Source organism: Mizuhopecten yessoensis, unplaced genomic scaffold, assembly GCF_002113885.1.
Source record: "Mizuhopecten yessoensis strain PY_sf001 unplaced genomic scaffold, ASM211388v2 scaffold1009, whole genome shotgun sequence".
Taxonomy (NCBI): Eukaryota; Metazoa; Mollusca; class Bivalvia; order Pectinida; family Pectinidae; genus Mizuhopecten; species Mizuhopecten yessoensis.
The window spans coordinates 7,174-15,894 of record NW_018403832.1 but is presented as its reverse complement, the minus strand read 5'-3'; the positions used below and the strand labels follow the sequence as shown (position 1 = coordinate 15,894).

General features: G+C 41.4%; 1 long non-coding RNA gene across 1 annotated transcript in view; it reads right to left on the bottom strand.

Moving 5' to 3' along the window:
- Positions 1 to 2,778: 2,778 nt before the first annotated feature.
- The window catches only part of LOC110456026, a 9,381-nt gene continuing 3,438 nt past the window's right edge, over positions 2,779 to 8,721 (bottom strand). The window contains exon 3 of the long non-coding RNA XR_002463546.1: positions 2,779 to 4,544. This is a non-coding gene — a long non-coding RNA (uncharacterized LOC110456026). The remainder of the gene's footprint in view (positions 4,545 to 8,721) is intronic.

Here is an 8,721-nt window from a genome sequence, read left to right as displayed (position 1 = left end):
CATGGGGCCGACACTAATCGCTTCATTTGGTTATAGTTCATGGGGTCGACACTAATCGCCTCATTTGGTTATCGATCATGGGGCCCACACTAATCGCTTATTTGGTTATTGTTCATGGGGCCAACACTAATCGCTTCATTTGGTTATTGTTCATTGGGCCGACAATCATCGCTTCATTTGGTTATTGTTCATGGGACCGACACTAATCTCTTCAGTTGGTTATTTTTCATGGGGCCCACATTGATCGCTTCATTTGGTTATTGTTCATTGGGCCGCCACTAATCGCTTCATTTGGTTATCGCTCATGGGGCCGACATTTTTCGCTTCATTTGGTTATTGTTCATGGGGCCCACACTAATCGCTTCATTTGGTTATTTTTCATGGGGCCGACACTAATCGCTTCATTTGGTTATTGTTAATCGGACTGACACTAATCGCTTCATTTAGTTATTGTTCATGGGGCCCACATTAATCGCTTCATTTGGTTATTGTTCATGGGGCCGACACTGATCGCTTCATTTGGTTATTGTTCATTGGGCCGCCACTAATCGCTTCATTTGGTTATCGCTCATGGGGCCGACATTTTTCGCTTCATTTGGTTATTGTTCATGGGGCCCACACCTATCGCTTCATTTGGTTATTGTTCATGGGACCGACACTAATCTCTTCAGTTGGTTATTTTTCATGGGGCCCACATTGATCCCTTCATTTGGTTATTGTTCATTGGGCCGACACTACTCGCTTCATTTTGTTATTGTCCATGGGGCCGACACTAATCGCTTCATTTGGGTATTGATAATGGGGCTCACCTTAATCGCTTCATTTGGTTATTGTTCATCGGGCCCACACTAATCGCTTCATTTGGTCATTGTTAATCGGACTGACACTAATCGCTTCATTTAGTTATTGTTCATGGGGCCCACATTAATCTCTTCATTTGGTTATTGTTCATGGGGCCGCCACTAATCGCTTCATTTGGTTATCGCTCATGGGGCCGACATTTATCACTTCATTTGGTTATTGTTCATGGGGCCCACATTAATCTCTTCATTTGGTTATTGTTCATGGGGCCCACATTAATCTCTTCATTTGGTTATTGTTCATGGGGCCCACACTTATCGCTTCATTTGGTTATTGTTCATGGGGTTGGCACTAATCGCTTCATTTGGTTATTGTTCATGGGACAGACACTAATCGCTTCATTTGGGTATTGATAATGGGGCCCACATTAATCGCTTCATTTGGTTATTGTTCANACACTAATCGCTTCATTTGGTTATTGTTCATGGGGCCGACACTGATCGCTTCATTTGGTTATTGTTCATTGGGCCCACACTAATCGTTTCATTTGGTTATTGTTTAAGGATCGACACTAATCGCTTTCTTTTTCTATTATTGTTCATAGGGCTCACACTTGTCGCTTCAATTGGGTATGGTTTTTGGGCCAACGCAATTCGTTCCAGTCGATGGAGTTGGTAAAACTAACGCGTCCCACAATGGTCTCCTCAGGGTTTTTTCCTACGGGCCCTTATCGGTTGCTCGTATTGGGTTTTGTTTAGGGGGCCTACACTAGTTGTTCAATCTGATTATTTTTAGGGAACTTTTCGCTCCTGTTGAATAGGTTACGGGTTGATGATCGGAGGTTAGTGAAGGGGGCAAAATACCTGTTTTAATTGGTTACCCCGCACTACTCATTCTAGTTGGTTATTAATCTGGGGCCCCAAACTAGTCACTTCAGTTTGGTTAGTTAGGGGACCCCACGCTAGTTGCTAATATTCGTTATCATTCAGTGGGCGTTTCTATTGTATACTATTCAGGGGGCCTGCATTAGTCGCCGACAACAGCTGATTATTAATTAGGGGGCTCCATCGGTCGCTCCTCTTGGTTATTGTTCAACGGGCCTGAATAAATCTTAGATTGTACTAAAGTTATACAAGGGACCTACAAAAGTCTCTCCAGCTGGATATTGTTCGAGTGCTCACGCTAGTCCTTTTACTTTCAGGGGGTCCTAGCTAGCTGTTTTATTCAGTTATAGTTCTGGGTGCGTAAACAGGTCGCTTGCATTGGCTATTGCCGAAGTGTAGGCTCAATCAGGCTTTTTTTTTTTTTTTTATTTAACACAAAAGTTTCTGAAGGCAATACATTTTTTTAATTGGAAATTTATGCAAAACACAGGTAAATAAAATACAAGGTATAAGCATTTTGATCAAAGTAAATTGGCATGGGTTATATTTATTTGAAGAATATATTAAAAATATGACAACGTATGAGCGTTACAATAAATAACATGTAATTTCTCATTTTGTTATTGAATAAGGGACAGACTCATTACTTAACATATTATTGTTTGTTTCTGTCCCTACCAAATAGCGTGTTCACTTATAAATGCTATCCGATACAGTACTCTGCATGTCTATGCAATATTTTCTCGTCTTCAACAATACAGCCAGGGTTCGATTCCTCGATTTGGCCACGTGGACCTCGGAATTTGTTAAAGCTATATTTAGACCTAAATTAAGGTGTTCAGAGTAATGTTACATGTTTTAGGGGTTTGGAACGACTTTCGGTAAAATTGACACCCCCCAATGATCATATATACGAGAAGGGCGGAAAGCTATCGGTGTCGGAATGTCCACCCCACCTAACTTCCTTGCAACAAAAACAAAATTTCTAGTTGATCTACGGGAAAATGCTTAGTACCGTTGGAAAGATGGATACTTTTCTTTTTAAAACCTCATAATATGCACGTAAAATGTATTCTCCTTCCGCGGACATGAACTCCGTTTCCTCCAAAAACAGTTTTTCGCAGTCAGCCTGCCTCATTTTTTTAATATCAATGAGGTTGCGGTCAACGCGTGCTGAAACATGCGGTGTTGGTTGGTTTAACGAAAAAATGGCTGCGCTTCCTGCCAATCACACCACGAAGCTCGTCACGCGCTGATCTCAATCTCATTAATATTAAAAAAAGTGGCGAAAATTGCTATGATAATACAAATCACCTTTACAGTTGACGACAAACGAACTACTGGCAGTATTCTCTACAATAACCTTTCCATTTGTCAACGAACGAACTACTGGCAGTATTCTCTACAATCGCCTTTACAGTTGACAACAAACGAACTACTCGCAGTATTCTCTACAATCACCTTTACAGTTGACAACAAACGAATTACTGGCAGTATTCTCTACAATCACCTTTACAGTTGTCAACAAACGAACTACTGGCAGTATTCTCTACAATCACCTTTACAGTTGACAACAAACGAACTACTCGCAGTATTCTCTACAATCGCCTTTACAGTTGACAACAAACGAACTACTGGCAGTATTCTCTACAATCACCTTTACAGTTGACAACAAACGAACTACTGGCAGTATTCTTTACAATCACCTTTACAGTTGACAACAAACGAACTACTCGCAGTATTCTCTACAATCGCCTTTACAGTTGACAACAAACGAACTACTGGCAGTATTCTCTACAATCGCCTTTACAGTTGACAACAAACGGACTTTAAGCTGACTAGGTCCACCATCACGTCACAGCTGACTGCGTTCATGGTCTCGTTACAGCTCACTGATTAAAGTTATAGATTAATTAAATAATATCGCCGGAGACAGTTCCTCGTCATAAAAACAGTCCGCTACACCGTGCACGTGACTCACTTCCAAACAACAGTCGACTTATCCCGGGTAGTGCACGTGCTTTCTGTCATAAAAGACTATAACACGGACTTCATAAGGGATCGTACAACAGTTGCCCCCACCATATATAACACCTACGGGAGGCGCCTTTCAGGCTGTGAAGCGCAAGAGGTATCCCCAACCTTCCCCCCACACGCGCGTTCTCACAATATGATTAAACTAACACTGTATAGCTTTTAATAGGCATTCAAATATAATCAAAGTACATATGACGATACTTGGAACCGCCTGGGTACGATATATGGCATTTACATATTGCATAGGTCTGTACTTGGTAAATGGGTCTGTACATGATATCTTTGTCTTGTACATAATGTATTTGTCCTGTACATAATAAAAATATCAGTTCTTCTCGACAAATCGGCTTCAATATATTTAATTGCAACACCTTCCATATACTTGCACAAGAGCGTTGAACCTCATGCTTGAGAATTACAATAGAAATGTTCAATTATTTCCTGTTGATACACAGCCGTATACTCTAATGCTCTGGTCATTGTTTTGACGTGGAAACTCAAATGATTGGATTCGTTATGTGGTTATGGTTTGTTTAGTATCGGATGAATTAACCGTATTAAGTAACACAACAAATTGCAATGTTACAATCTGAATGTTTCAAGAAGCTTCATACACCAATAGAAAAATACATCATATATAAAAAAAAAAAGTCGCAAAAAGCTAGAAACAATGAAGCGACAGAATGGCTTCTCTGGAATGGGGATGAATCAGAATAACCCAGCTTCCTTCTTTAGCTCGATCTGTCTCCATCTCGGTTTCTGCTTGTAGAGCGATCTATCAAGTCCAAAGATTTTCTGGAAGTCCACATCTGATAGATATTCCTATGACAACAGAGATACAGTTGTAAGTATCAATGATGACGTAATCAATCAGACAAAACAAACGTCCTTTGTGTAGGGCAAGCTAAACAAAGCTGATACTCGTTATAACGACTCGGCTGATTTATATTCAATTTCATTCTGTAACAAACGAAAAATTATGACAGGATAATTTGTATTCCCAATGCTAATTTGAGAAAGATAAGATTGTTTTTATATGTATAGGGAGACCAATACCCCCATATCATAATAGTTACCGATAGTTACACTTGTACTATTCTCACTATCTTATCCTAAGTATGTTAATTAGAGGTGTTTGGAGTGTATCAACAGTTATTATATAAGGGTAAATGGCAAAGTAATTGCTAGTTCGTAAACAATAACTAAATCAAGGCAATGAGGGACAAACACCCATTGATTTAAAAAAAAGTAGACAGCTAAAGGACACAAATCAACATAATACACGAAAAGAAGCGTTTAAATTGTAATCGATACTTCTTATCATTTTTCTAAAAAAATAGTGATGTTGTGTTGTTATTATATATATGACTTTAATGGAACCTATATTTCATTTAAACATATCAAACATATTTAGTTAATTACTCTGCAATGAGAAATTCCTATCAGGAAAATGTAACATTTACGATTTTGACTTTATCCTGTATTCTCATCATATCCTATTGCATTGGATATTTTGTTCAGCATTGTTGAAATAATATTCAAATTAGTGAGAATAATAATAAGACCAGTTATATAATTTGAATACACGTATAGCCTTAATGGTCGTGACTTACTAAGTGTGTATTAATACAAGTATACAGGCTGTCTTGCTACATGAAGAGGATATCAAAGACGGTCTCAATGTTTGTCTCCACGTAATGGGGAGACAACTCAAGACCACACCAATATCTAACAGAGGTAAGCACGTCTCCATGCCATGGGGAAACAACTCAAGACCAATATCTAACAGAGGTAAGTACGTCTCCACGTAATGGGGAGACAACTCAAGACCACTCCCGTATCTAACAAAGGTAAGTACGTCTCGACGTAATGGGGAGACAACTCAAGACCACTCCCGTATCTAACAAAGGTAAGTACGTCTCCAGGTAACGGGGAGACAACTCAAAACAACACCAATATCTAACAAAGGTAAGTCCGTCTCCACGTAATGGGAAGCAACTCAAGACCACACCCATATCTAACAGAGGGAAGTACGTCTCCACGTAATGGGGACACAACTCAAGACCACACCCATATCTAACAGAGGTAAGGACGTCTCCACGTAATGGGGAGACAACTCAAGACCCCACCAATATCTAACAGAGGTAAGCACGTCTCCACGTAATGGGGAGACAACTCAAGGCAACACCAATATCTAACCAAGGTAGGGACGCCTCAACGTAATGGGGAGACAACTCAAGACCACTCCCGTATCTAACAAAGGTAAGTACGTCTCGACGTAATGGGGAGACAACTCAAGACCACTCCCGTATCTAACAAAGGTAAGTACGTCTCGACGTAATGGGGAGACAACTCAAGACCACATCAATATCTAACAGAGGTAAGTACGTCTCCACGTAATGGGGACACAACTCAAGACCACACCCATATCTAACAGAGGTAAGGACGTCTCCACGTAATGGGGAGACAACTCAAGGCAACACCAATATCTAACCAAGGTAGGGACGCCTCAACGTAATGGGGAGACAACTCAAGACCACACCAATATCTAACAGAGGGAAGTACGTCTCCACGTAATGGGGACACAACTCAAGACAACACCCGTATCTAACAAAGGTAAGTACGTCTCCAGGTAACGGGGAGACAACTCAAAACAACACCAATATCGAACAAAGGTAAGTACGTCTCCACGTAATGGGGACGCAACTCAAGACCACACCCATATCTAACAAATGTAAGTACGTCTCCACGTAATGGGGAGGCAACTCAAGACCACACCAATATCTAACAAAGGTAAGTACGTCTCCACGTAATGGGGAAGCAACTCAAGACCACACCCATATCTAACAGAGGTAAGTACGTCTCAACGTAATGGGGAGACAACTCAAGACAACACCAATATCTAACAAAGGTAAGTACGTCTCCACGTAATGGGGAAGCAACTCAAGACCACACCCATATCTAACAGAGGTAAGTACGTCTCCACGTAATGGGGAGACAACTCAAGACCAAACCAATATCTAACAAAGGTAAATACGTCTCCACGTAATGGGGAGACATCTCAAGACTAAACCAATATCTAACAAAGGTAAGGACGTCTCAACGTAATGGGGAGACAACTCAAGACCACACCAATATCTAACAAAGGTAAGTACGTCTCCACGTAATGTGGAGACAACTCAAGACAACACCAATATCTAACAAAGGTAAGAACGTCTCCACGTAATGGGGAGACAACTCAAGAGAACACCAATATCTAACAAAGGTAAGTACGTCTCCACGGAATCGGGAGACAACTCAAGACAACACCAATATCTAACAAAGGTAAGTACGTCTCCACGTAATGGGGAGACACCTCAAGACCACACCAATATCTAACAAAGGTAAGACCGTCTCCACGTAATGGGGAGACAACTCAAGACCAAACCAATATCTAACAAAGGTAAATACGTCTCCACGTAATGGGGAGACAACTCAAGGCAACACCAATATCTAACAAAGGTAAGTACGTCTCCACGTAATGGGGAGACACCTCAAGACCACACCAATATCTAACAAAGGTAAGAACGTCTCCACGTGATGGGGAGACAACTCAAGACAACACCAATATCTAACAAAGGTAAGGACGTCTACACGTAATGGGGAGACAACTCAAGGCAACACCAATATCTAACAAAGGTAAGTACGTCTCCACGTAATGTGGAGACAACTCAAGACAACACCAATATCTAACAAAGGTAAGGACGTCTACACGTAATGGGGAGACAACTCAAGGCAACACCAATATCTAACAAAGGTAAGGACGTCTACACGTAATGGGGAGACAACTCAAGGCAACACCAATATCTAACAAAGGTAAGTACGTCTCCACGGAATCGGGAGACAACTCAAGACAACACCAATATCTAACAAAGGTAAGAACGTCTCCACGTAATGGGGAGACAACTCAAGAGAACACCAATATCTAACAAAGGTAAGTACGTCTCCTGGGGAGACAACTCAAGACCAAACCCATATCTAACAAAGGTAAGTACGTCTCCACGTAATGGGGGGACAACTCAAGACCACACCAATATCTAACAAAGGTAAGACCGTCTCCACGTAATGGGGAGACAACTCAAGAGAACACCAATATCTAACAAAGGTAAGTACGTCTCCATGTAATGGGAGACAACTCAAGACCACACCAATATCTAACAAAGGTAAGTACGTCTCCACGGAATCGGGAGACAACTCAAGACAACACCAATATCTAACAAAGGTAAGAACGTCTCCACGTGATGGGGAGACAACTCAAGACAACACCAATATCTAACACAGGAAAGTACGTCTCCACGTAATGGGGAGACACCTCAAGACCACACCAATATCTAACAAAGGTAAGTACGTCTCCACGTAATGGGGGGACAACTCAAGACCACACCAATATCTAACAAAGGTAAGACCGTCTCCACGTAATGGGGAGACAACTCAAGACCAAACCAATATCTAACAAAGGTAAATACGTCTCCACGTAATGGGGAGACAACTCAAGGCAACACCAATATCTAACAAAGGTAAGTACGTCTCCACGGAATGGGGAGACAACTCAAGACCACACCAATATCTAACAAAGGTAAGGACGTCTCCACGTAATGGGGAGACAACTCAAGGCAACACCAATATCTAACAAAGGTAGGGACGTCTCAACGTAATGGGGAGACAACTCAAGACCACACCCATATCAGACAACTCAAGATCACACCCATATCTAACAGGGGTTAGTACGTCTCCACGTAATGGGGAGACAACGCAAGACCACACCCATCAAAGGTAAGTACGCCTCCACGTAATGGGGAGACAACTCAAGACAACCCCAATACCTAACAAAGGTAAGTCCGTCTCCACGTAATGGGGAGACAACGCAAGACCACACCCATCAAAGGTAAGTACGCCTCCACGTAATGGGGAGACAACTCAAGACCAAACCAATATCTAAAAGAGGTAAGTACGTCTCCAT